This window comes from Leucopleurus acutus, assembly GCF_964270905.1.
Source record: "Leucopleurus acutus genome assembly, chromosome: 17".
NCBI classification, from domain to species: Eukaryota; Metazoa; Chordata; class Mammalia; order Artiodactyla; family Delphinidae; genus Leucopleurus; species Leucopleurus acutus.
Genome location: NC_139159.1, coordinates 76736940 through 76750018, shown reverse-complemented (window position 1 = coordinate 76750018; position 13079 = coordinate 76736940).

The following is a 13079-nucleotide window of genomic DNA, read 5'->3' as shown; positions in this document are numbered from 1 at the left end:
TCCAGCCTAATTGTTTACAGTCCTCTGTAGAATATGGGGTAATTTGGGCTTCCTTGTTCTCAGTTCTAAGGCTTAAATGGTAGAAAATAAGAAAAAGTCTTATTCAGCATCCCATTACAGAGAAAAGGGTTAGACACTCTGTAATCAAATGCAGTCATGTACCAAAATATAGAATTCAGGTAATGAATGTTGTGGACACTGAGACAGGGAAAACACAGTGAAGGTTGATATCTCTCCCAGTGCCTCTGCGTCTCTATTTCCTCAATAGAAGATGAGGTGGTTGAACTAGGAAGTATCTGAGTGATACAGATATCAAGTAGGTTATATCCTAGTGCTTCAGAGTTTTGGCTAAGGACCCACAGCTGAGGACAATAATAAAAGTAATAGCTACCATTTACATATACGGGCCAGACACTGCTCGTAGAGCTTTACACATATTTATTCATTTAACCCTTACAAAACTGGGGTTAATACTATGATCATAATCCCTATTTTGCCAATAAGGAAACCAGGGGATTGAGAGGTAGAGTACACTGGCCAAGGTCGCATGGGTGGCAAGGCCCCATGCAGCCTAAGGTTCCCATTTCACCATGAAATGCAGGTACAGATCCAATGAGCATCACTCTTCATGGAGAAGAGACTGGAGAGCCATTGAGGAGGTGTCTTTGAAGGCAATTTGAAAAGTGGAGGACCCCCGAAAATAGGAGGGGAATGGGGTGCCCCAACCTAAGTCAATTATGAGGAACACTTACTAATTTGGAGCGGTCCACGATGGCATGGATTGACTTGATGCTTGGCGAACTTACAGGCTTCCCCTGTGCTGTGAGCTGCAATGCTCAAAAACCCTCAACATCCTCCCACAAGAAAGAGCTTGCATTGGAATGTCTGCCGTGATAGGACGTTTAACAATCAAGAGGGCCTCAGATACTCAAGCTAAATAAAAGGCACTGTTTGCCTCTTCCTCTTCTCTTTCATTCCTGTTGGACACTGGAGGAGCCCAGAGGGCAGATGGAATCGGGGGACAGTAGGAGCAGGGAGGCAGGTATTGATGGGACCAGCCATGACTCTTACCCTTGCTTCCCTCCCACCCCACCTCCCTGGTGGCCAGAGCCGTGGAGTAGAAAGAGCTTTAAAGAGGATGCTGAGATTAAAGGGTTGATGTAATAAGTGTAGGTTTTTCTGATATCTAAAAATGGAACTGTTATTGTAGCTGAAAATAAGTAAAAATCTTTAGTATGTGCTTGAGATGCTGTTAAGGGGAGGATGAGGGAGATCCAGTGGAACAGCGGGAGGCAGTGCTGAAACAGGAAACAAACAAATAAAACCTCTTTACTGTACTCATCAGGTGTACCTTGCTCAATAAGCCAGTGAACTGTTCAAGCTGCCCGTAGCTCTGGGTCTCTGTTTTCTCATTATCAGAATGAGGTGGTTGCAGCTGATGATCTCTGGGCTTCCTCCTCAATTCAAATTTTAGAAAGAATGGAGATCAATTCAGAGGATTCCAGAAATCCACCTCCAAGTTTAACTTATCCATATTTGGGGGGCATTCTTGCCGTTAAGATTTAAATACTGATGTATAAGTGATTCACTTTGTTATACAGCAGAAACTAACACACCCTTGTAAAGCAATTATACTCCAATAAAGATGTTAAAAAAAAAAAAGAAAGATTTAAATATGGTTATCTGAGGCCCCACAGCACACAGTTTGTCCCTTCACTACAATTTCTGAGACTTCCGTGGTTGCGGGGGTTACGTACTCATGCTTACTTCTCTCATTTCCGGTTTCCCCAGGGTTATAGACGGCCCTGTTCACAGACTTGTGTCCTGGAGTAAAAGCCCTCTTTCCCCACCATTTTCTCATGTTGTTGGATTTTGCTACTGATTCTCTCTCTCTCTTTTAATTTCCCCAGTGCACCACTTTTATGAAACTACTAGTTATGACAGACTTTTAAGGAAGGCTTTGGGGATACAGATTATCGTTGAGGGGCACAGAACAGTAGCAACATCATATTGGATGGCAGGAATCACTGCCCTCCAATTCCTAGCAACTGATTTCTCTTTGACCCCTTCCTGGTGTCATACGGTTTGGGTCTCTAAGTCTACCACACTCCACTTCTCTTTTTCTCCCTTTCTCTCTTCCATCCCTAAAAACTCTTGCGTCTCCCTCTGTTTCTTCATTTCCCAGGCTCAAAACTCCTTCCCAGTAGGATTTAGAGCAAGTCCTCTCTCTCTCTTTTTGTTCCTTTCTTCTCATTTGGGCTCAGCCTAGGGAGCTTCACTTTCTCACCAAAACATCAAGGTGCTTTCACAAACAATTGCACCTTCTCCTCTGAAGATGAATTATGTCACTCTCTTGGAAGTGAGAAGTAGGTGTGGTGGGTTTCTGTCTTAAATAACTTTCCTGTTTCTTCTGCCCTAGCATTATTGCATAAACCTGATCAAGGATAATAATAATGGCAACTATATCCTCAGAGCCGTAAATTCCATAAATGGAGTTACTTAAAGTTCCTGATGCCTTGCAAACTGACTTTACCAGGAGAAGACAGTTGGTTGCACACGTTGAAACAAGCACAGATGGCATCAGTTTTCTTGAGGTTTGAGTTATTTTAAACTAGAGTGCCCACAGAGAAGACGGCTACCCACTTCTCGTTAACCTAGGTTCCCTCTTAACACAACGTTGTTTTTATAGCACTTTCTTGTTTCCAAGTACCTTCCTGTGTATTCTCTTGCGTACTTCTCAGTGCAGTGCTCCAGATGCACCTCATCGTCCACAGCCATCTTACATATAAAACAACCAAAACATAGGTCAAGGATCTGTAATTGGCAGGCTCAGTTTGGGAACTTGGACGTCCTGTCTTCAAATGCCACTCCACTTCTGAGATAAAATACGCAAACAGATATCTTTTACGCACAGGGTAAAATGGGGAGGATATGGTTCTATAGGACATTAGGTGATCTACAAAAATCTTTGTAGAAGAGAGTACGTGGGTGAAAACCTTGAGAGAGGCGTATACAGCATGTCAGTTATCTCAGATGGGGACATATGTTACCTACAATTTGGGAGACCCATCCTGGGATGCAGTATTTGTAGAGCATTCTCCTCTTGTCTGTCGGCAAAACGTGGAGCAGAGTCAACATGCCTTTCTAAGAATAATACATTTTAACTAGGATAGGGGAGGTGATGTTTACTGAGCGCCAGCTGTGTGCCATGTGATTTAGATACATTTCCTTATTTAACTTGTACCATTATTAACGGCATTTGACAGACAAGGATACAGAGAATGAGAGCTTATGTGATTTTTAAAAGTGAAATATCTATGAATAATTACCATAGCATAACTCTGAGCCCTGTTAATGAACACTCCATCATAAATCTAACCACTGAGTCCTCTATCATCATGGATTGGTTTTGCCAATTTCTGAACTTCTTATCAATGAAAATACACTTCCGATACTTTATTTATATCTAGCTTTTTCACTCAATGCTATGTCTGTGAGATCATCTGTATTGATTTTGTGTATCAATAATTCATTATTTTCATTGTTATATACTATGTTTTTTGAATAGATCAAAATATATGTGTCAATTCTAGTATTAAAAAAATAGTAATAATAATTACAATAGCAAACATTTACTGAGCATGTACTACGTTCCAGATACTTTACGTCTTTATTATCTCAGTAATTCATCCTCACCGGGATTGTGCAAGGGAGGAGCCGTTACTATAGGAGTTTGAGGGAACCAATAAGGAATACAAAGCAGAGAGGCAGATAGAGGTAATGGATCAGCTAAAGTACCTGTTTTTTAGAATTAATAAGAAGCTTAATTCTTCTGGATACAAGGTCAGCAGCAATTGGAAGATGAAGTTAGATCATACAGTAGAAACAGCGAGTAGAATAGTGGTTGCCAGGGACCGAGGGTGGGTAAGGGGAAGTGAAGAGATGTGGGTTAAGGGTACAAACTTGCAGTTACAGGTGCTGGGGAGTCTAATGTACAACATGGTGACTATAGTTAACGTTATACACTTGAAAGTTGCTAAGAGAGCAGATCTTAAATGTTCTCACCACAAAAAAAGAAATGGCAACTATGTAATATGATGGGGGCATTAGATCAGCTAAAATATTAAGGAAAGCTGAATTAGAGAACAGGACTAGATGAGTGGCAACACCACACCGCCTAATGCTCCTGTCTCCAGGTTGGTCCTTAGGAAAGCCCACTCAATGGATTTTTGGGGTCTGCAGAGTGGACACATGGATGCGGAAGTCCCTTCACTTATCCAGACAATGTAAGAACCAAGGAGAGATGGAAACGCTTGTGCTTAGGACTTTTGGTAAGTTAGCTCCACTCAAACAAAGTATGTGTACCAATGACTGTCGTTCATCCACCAGGTAACTCCACCTCTGATGGAAAGGAGGGAGGATGGGGCAAGAGACCAGAAGATTTAGGGTCAGTCATTTCTCCTGGAAACCACAGGCGAAGAGAAGGTTTCTCTACATCCCTCCCACACATTTTTCTTTCCATTTGATTGATTAGGAAACGGAGGGAAAACAGGTGGAGCGAGTTGCCCAAGGTCACAGCACTTCCGTGGCAGAGCCAGGGTGTCTGACTTTGGGGCCAGCTCTTAGGGACACTAGGCTGACTCTGTAGAGCTCACACCCAGACCTGTCTGGCCCTGGGTCCTTCCACCGTAGTGTATTCCCTGTCCTGGGGGCTAAGACCAGAAGTACATTGGCGGTTAAGTCTTCAAAAGGATCCTGGTGCAACTCTGTCCAGGGAGCAGGATACAGCTCTCCCTCCCCTGCTTATTAACTTTTATGTTCCCCTATTATCACAGATTTGGACTCCAGCTGCCAGCAATGATCTGAGCCACTCTGTAGATGTCACTGCCACATTTCACTCACTCTCTCCATCTCGGCTGCTCAGGGCTTTCCAAATTCATACTGTCCTTCCAGGTGTCACCAACAGCCCATGAGTCCCATCTACAGACAACACCCGGAGAGCACACGGTGAAAGATTTGGTTCACGTTTAATCTGATGATACTTTCCATATCTAGACGATGTATAATAATGACAGTTTACTAAATGCTAATGATGTGAATGTGTTGAGGAATCAGCTCATTAATGCAGTAGCCCTGTGGTCCTCCTGTGCTATCATTTTTCTCTGTGCTGGGATGGTATTTCAATATGTTAACAAATGTGATTCTTCAGATTTCCTGCTGCACTGAGACCCTTCCTGCCTGCTGCAAGGAGACCTCATCCATTTGCTGCCTCGGAGAAAGGAATGGCTTGGGAGGAACAGCAAAAAGTCGTCCTCAGAATTTAGGGAGGATATTAAAGGGAGCAAGGAGACAGTAAGTGCTGGGCTCCCTGAGAACAAGGGACCCTTTGCCCTACAGAATACGTAGATATATAGGTACAGCTGTTGCTCCCCCTGCATAGCCAGCAAGAAGAGTGATGGCAGAAATAACCCTCTTTGCTGTGTGAGATTCAGGTGTAGAGGCGGCTTTTCTCAGGTGTGCCTGGGGGAGGTGATGGTACACCAGAGAAGATGTGGGTTCAGGGCTGATCTAGGCAGAGAGGGCCTGCGAGTACTTTGAAGAATCCTCCACTCAGCTGTGTGTGCAGGGCTGTAGCTGCAGGGCTGTAGATACTCCCGTGTCCTCAGAGAGGCCCTGGTGAAGCTGAGAGAGAGCGTCCAGGCTGAAGAGACCTTGATGCTGGAGAAAAAAGTGGCGCAACCTACATGGGCCACACCGAGGACCAGGCAGGGCCAGGCACGTCCCAGCAGAAACCAGCATGGACAAGTGACCATGAGAATACCTCCCACCGTCTCAGAAAATGTGGGGTAACGTAGCACAACCTTCACCTCTAAATGTTATATAAAATCTCAGGGAAATAGAATGGGAAAAGGCCTGAACTGGCTGAGATTATGTTTTTGATACTATGTAGAATGAGAGTTTGAAATAATTAGGTTAGGTTAAAGATAACAAATGAAATAATTTATTTAAGGTGAGAGAAAACAGAATAACGATTCATAGGAGGAGTGGAGGTTGACTTGGAAAGTGTGCAAAGAACTTTCTGAGGGTGACAGACATATTCTCTATCTTGAGAAGTGTATGCATTACGTGAATGTCTATTGATCATAACTTATCAAATGATACACAAGAAATGAGTATTTCATTGACTGGAAATTATACTCCCATTTAAACATTCAAGAGACTAAAAAAAATTAAGGTCACATTCTTTGCCTGCCTGAGTTTGTGACATTCTGAGAGCTAAATGATTTACTAAGGTCACACACATGGAACCCCATTTGTCTGACCCTGAAGTCCATGTTTTCCTGATTGAGAGACAAGGGAGCCTGGTGGTTGGAGCCCAGTCCTGCCACTTACAGCTGTCCTGCACTTGTCCAGGGTCAATGCCCTAGTATGCGGGTAGTAACAACCCCCTGCTTCAGAGGGTGGGTGTGAGGAGTACAGGTTTTATTACATGTAAAGTTCTGAGAACAGTGCTGACAACAGTTAGCTATTCCTTGACAAAAAGCTGAGGAATCTCAAAGAGCAGAGGGGAAGCGGAGACCACCCAAATCAGTGCTCTCGGCCGGCCACGGGTCCCAGGAAAACCGAGGTTAACACACGTGAACTTTCAGCTACTCAGCTCAATGGGAACTCCAACTGCAAAGGCTTTGAAGACTGTTTACCAGGCAGGGGAGTTCGATGGGAGACTTCTCTCCCGACAAACCTGCAGTGACGTTATGAAGCTTCCTGAAAGATAAGTGGTGCTGGGGAAAGCATAGAACCTTTAAAAGCTTGAATAAAGTCCACTGCAGTTATGAAGGATTCTCGGGGAAGATGGAGAAGAAATGTTACCATGGCTGCAGGCTTTTTAAAGTTAGATCAAGAATTCTGATATGCTTTCAGAAAGCCTCTTTTTTCAGTTTTCTCTCAAGATGTAAACTATGAAAGCGACAGATATGTATTCCCCTTTGGGGAATAAAGGCAGGTAGCATTCGAGTAATGTTAAATTAGTGTTCCTTCAACACATTTATTGAGGGCCTATTATGTCCTAGGCAGTTCTGGGAGCTCAGGAGATGCACATAGAATAGAAATTTCCTGGGGGATTTAAAGTACGGGAGAGGACAGTGCCAAGTACACGAATCAGTGCAATACCAGGGAGTAAAATGTAGGTTGCATTGGAGGTGTGAGCAAGGTGCCATGACAACCTGGTTGGGGGCACGGAAGTCTGAACTGGGGAGTTGAGGGAAGGTTCTTGGAATTGGCCTTTTAGAGGAGAGTGGAAGGACTGACTGCACTAGAGGTGAGGGTCGCAGGTGGTGTTGTGACAGACAGTGTACAGCAGTGACTGAGTCTTGCCCTGTCAATCATCCCAAGAGCCTCCTTAGCATTTCCAAGACAGATACATGTCTAGGAGTCAAAACCGTTTTATTACGAGCTACACAGTGTGCAACACCCAGTAGTTCAGAGATCACTCTCCAAGGCTGCACTGGAGGGTGCAGCTAAGGCTCAAGGCAATGATGGGGTCTTCATTCTGCCCTTTTTCACCATCCTCCCTGTCCCCAAACCGGAGCTGATTCTTGGCACCTGCCAGGTCATTTGTGGAGAGAGGCTGACGGTATTCAAGTGGACTTGGGTCCATTTACCCATCTAACAACATGGAATCTGGAAGAGGGAGAACACTGTTCAGGCAGCCTGCCCTGAGAGACCAGGGTCTGCTTACCACATCCGGGTAGGAATTGTAAGAGAGAGAAGGCGTGAGTGTGCCTGACTGCAGTGATGACACCTCCTAGTGAATGTGACTTAACAAACACCTCGAACATTGACCAATGCGATTGACAAGTTCTGCCATGGCTGGGAAAGGCGGGGCTGAGGCTAAGACTTTCTCCCATTAAGGAGCTGGAAAAAAATGTTCCCATGTGTTTTAGCCTAGGTGTGTAAAAGAATAGATGATGTTTGGAGGCATGTGAGTGTCCTGGAGAGGAAATACACCGAGATGGTGATGGGAGATGAGCCTGGAGATATAGGTTTAGCTGGAGAGAAAATCTTTCCTGCTCATCAGAGCTTGTCAGCAATTCAAAGACTCTTTGAAACACATTATCTTTTTTCACTCATATTTCACATGTCATGAGCCACCTTTTGCAAATAAGAACACTGAGGTTCAGAAAGGTTAAGAGAGTTATCCAAAGTCACACAGCTTATAATTGGTTGGAACCAGCCATCAGGTTGCTCTTTTCCTAGTGCAACATTCTTTTCACTCACTTGAGATTGGTTGCAGTGCTACATAATTAAAATGTTATTCAAATAAGTGAGGTAGAATTATCACCATTTAATATATATAATTTCCTTCATTGCTACTCAGACTTGATCCAATTTAAAAACCTTTGAAATTTTGAAGAACTACTTCCTAAATACACCTAAGTGTCTCAGAGTACTTTAGAACTTTTATTATATGCAAGTCCTCTAAATTGTGGTATCATTTTGTTAAAAAACGACTTGGGAGTCTTTATTCAAAATATTGAAAACCGTAAGCGTTCGAAGCTTAAAAGCAAATGCAATTACTGAACACAAAGCTTGCAAATAAGAAGATGTTAAAATGCAAACACAAGGGAAGAACTGGAAAAAAATGAATAATTAGAGCTCAAAGGGTGTGCTGTATTTAACTTTCAAATGTTAGAATTATTCAATTTGAGAGAAAAAATCTTTTGACATAACTCCTGTTTTTTAATTGGATAAATTGATTTTCTGTACTAAAATGGAATAAGATTGAAAAAAAGCCTATAATTTTGCAAATCTAAATTTAGCAAAATATTCAGAAAGAATCAGAATACAGTCAACTTATTTGATATAGCTTGTCTTATAAACATATATACATTGTAGAAAAGCACTCTGTATGGAGGCAAACTGGCTGTGCTGATAAAAATACTTATGCCAGCATTTTTCCATATTTGAGTATAAAAATGGAATGGAGAATATTCTTCATTTAACTGAATTTCCCCTGAACTTACTAGAGTATCTCTTTACCTATGGCAAGAGAATCTTCTCAATTAAAATTATAATGGTCTTCTGAAAATAGTCAATTTTTAGGTACCCGTAATCTCAAATTTATTGTCCATACATCTTTAAAAAAGATTTGGGGTAATTTTATGAAAAAACTATAAGACTTAAAAACACATTCTTCAGAAAATATCAGTGATGCTGTATTAAAGTCAGATATACAGTTGATTAAACAATGTGAATAGCAGTACGAGAAATTATTTTATTCTTATTTTTAATATTTAAGTAATAAATATAAAGAGATTTTTAATACTTCCCTTGGACTACATGGACACTTGATAGTTAAAAGTTTTAGAAAGATTTTTGTTTCTGAAAATAGTTTTGATATAGAAATCTTTATAAGTCTACCAATATAATAAAATCTTTCACACATATACATTTATTTCTGTAAACGTATGAGTATGTGTACATGCATATATATATACCTATAAATATACATATATTATATATATATATGTATAGGTATACGTGTAAGCTTTTAGAATGCCCTTTGGAATATTTCAGAGACTGGAAATTATGAAACATCTTCTCTTTAGGTGGTTGTGTGGTATTGCAAAAAGAATGGGTGCTTTTGGGCTTCCCCGGTGGCGCCGTGGTTAAGAATCCGCCTGCCAATGCAGGGAACACGGGTTCGAGCCCTGGTCCGGGAAGATCCCACTTGTCACGGAGCAACTAAGCCCGTGCACCACAACTACTGAGCCTGCACTCTAGAGCCCGTGCTCCACAAGAGAAGCCACTGCAAGGAGAAGCCCGCGCACCGCAACGAAGTGTGCCCCTGCTCGCCGCAACTAGAGAAAGCCCGCGCACAGTAACAAAGACCCAGTGCAGCCAAACTCGGGTTTAAATCAAGGTTCCACTAGTAACTAGTGGAAGGCAACTCACTAAGACGTTTCCTGGTCTATTCTAACTAGTAACTAGTAACTAGTCTGGAGTTAATTTCTCCTTGCCAGAGAGAACTCTTCCTTATCTATCTATCTATCTATCATCTATCTATCTTCAGAGCATCTCTCCTTTTGGGGAACTGACTATCTAGCAACGTTTATTATAAAGATAATAATATAAAAGTAACCATTAGACAAAAATACAATTTTTGCTAAATAACAGAAAATGTAAGAGAGAAAGAGAGGGATAGATTGCAAATAAGATTACCTATATAATAAATTGCTATGGCTTGACGTCCAGGATAAGGAATCACAAACATTGATTGTATATTTCGTTATTATTACTTTAAGATGACTGTTTGCATATTGTGTGATAAAGCAAATGAGTAATTATGTGATATTCCAGTGCTATCTTTTCTGATCTCATTGAAAATTTGTATTCTCAGCATGTAAGAAAAGAAGAGCTAGTGTAAATTAAGAAGTTTAGGTAAAAACCCTAAAGCCTGGAATTTGAGTCAAACCCATGAGTATGTATTTATAATGCATTTTATTTAAAAAATTATTTCCTAGCCCAGTCCTCTGAAAAAGCATAGAAGTAGTCACGCATCCAGTGGCAATGAGCATTCCTAGCGCCCAGACTGTGGTTTACAAATACTATTTCTTGTTAAAAGGAAACAGAAACGTCTTTTTCCATCCCCTCACTTTCAATCTATGTGTGTCCTTTGCCCTAAAGTGGGTCTCTTGTAGGAGCAGAAACAGAGGTTCTTGGAAATGTTCAAGGTGAGCTTTAAGCATTTCAAATGAGAAGACAAGAAAGTCATCCAATTACTAGGGTAGTGTCTAAAGGACATAGGACCCAGCTTGAAGAGGCTCCCACTGGCCATAGATGAGGCAGTTGGGCAACAGTAGGGAAAGTCAGTGGAATGAGACACCCAATATGTTCAAATCCTTGAGTTCACAGTGACATAGAACCGTAATAGGTTACATGTTGATAGATGCCAGTGAGTCAACTCATTATTTGAAAGTTGATAAAGGAGAAGCATCAAGCTCTTATTCTGCCTTTTCTCTATGACTGTATCAGTGAATTGCCAGATGGTTGATGAGGGAAAGTTTCTCTGTAAAACAATTCCAGCTAATACGTGAAGAACAAAGGACAGAATAGAGTATCACCATTTTGCAAGCTGTAATGAATCTAGGCACTGAACACAGGTGGCTGCTTACATCATAAAAGAGGCCGTAGGACATGATGTGTCCACTGATAGCATAACACAACACGACCTGTGAAGCAGTCTTGCCAAAACTATCAAATCTGTTTCTGATCAAGCTTTCAGAGCCAGCTGTAATTTATAGAAAACATAGAGGACAGAGGAGAATGTTGATGTTATCATGGGGAGTGGCCATCAAAATCCAGACTGTGAGACGCTCCAGAGGATAAATGACCTGGTTCCTTCAACAATAATTTGCCAGGGTGAGTGTTGAAGATGGAGGGTAAGCTTATAAGTGATCTGTCAACCAAATGAAATAGGTGGACATTGTATCCTGATTTAAACAAGTAACTTGCAGATGGATTAGATAGAAAGATAGATAGATAGACACAAAATTGGAATTGACTCTATATTTGATGATACTAAAGAATGCTGCTAGTTTTTTTAATATGATAATACTATTGTTATGGGTTTTTTTGTTTTGTTCTTTTGGCCTTACCATGCGGCTTACAGGATCTTAGCTCCCCGACCAGGGATTGAACCTGGGCCCTGGCCAGTGAAAGCGTGGAGTCCTAACCACTGGACCACCAGGGAATTCCCCTGTATTGTTATGCTTTTAAAAATATAGTTATTATCAAAATGTATTCTTATGGAATACTTATGGATAAAAATGGAAAAATGCATTTAAACATATGCTTAAGCCATGACTCTTAACAAGGATGAAAACATATGAAAACAAAATAGTCTTGGAAAATCAAGATTCTAAGTTTTTCAGGTAAGTTAGCACTTGGATTTCTAGACAAATCCTGACACTTGAGGGGTTTTGAGATTGGGTCAGCCCATATAGAAAAGATCAGGACTGTGACAGTGCTGAGTGACAATTCAATAACAGTCATTGAATCTGAATTTTTGAACTTCAGTTTTTCTGTCTTCGTACCTGATTAACTCTGAATGGCTTCCCTATGCTGACATTCCCTGACTCTAGGCCAAAGACTTGTGGCCTGATAGATGTTAGTTATAAAACATAATTTGTGCATAGTGTGTTTCTACTTTCTCAGACAAAACAAAACATTATATTTATTAATTTTCTTGATTCTCAGAAATCACATGTAGAAAGTCAGTATAGTTCATCCCTTGTCATGGATGACAAGGAAACAGCATACTGTTCAGACGTGCCCAAAACGATACAACCAGACCAGCTCTCCTGACCTCTGTTCAGCCAGTAATCCTGGTGTTGAGATGCCCCAGTGGACCATCACACACACTCCTTTCCTCCTCCCACCTTAAGGCCCAAACTCTATGTCTAATCAAGGGAGGCAACTCACGAAGACGTTTCCTGGTCTATTCTAATCTTGCTTCTCCCTGAAAGCATCACTGTGAAGAAGGAAGTAGTCTAACAAGGAAGAAGAAAGAAAGAAAGGAGGAAAGGCAGGTAGGAAGGAGGAGAGGAGGAAATGGGGAGGAAAGAAGGGAGAAGGAAGCAGGTAGTAGGCACTGAGGAAGACATTTAAAATTATTGCACTTTTTCAAACACTGGCAAAGACCTGTGACTTGGGTTTACTCCCCTGCTTTATAGATGAGGGGATTGAAGCTCTGGGGTAAGCAAGTTGCTAAGAGTTCACACAGCTCTCAGCAGAATTTGAACCCAAACAAACACCCTTACTTCAAATCCAAGTCTCTTCTTCCTACCGCTAGTTTTATCTGGAACTCGAAACCCCGCTTGTCCTCACATCCCTGCAGCTGGCACCCAGACACTGAGATCATCTGAGTGTGATCTTCACACCCTCTGGGACTGGCATTCTGCTTCGAGTGTCCCTTCCATTGCTCCTTGGGAACAGCAAATTCTGTTTTTAGAAAAAGATCTGTCAAAGGCATCGTGTGGCTGGGCTGACAGCAGAGAGAACTTCTGTTGGCTTCCATC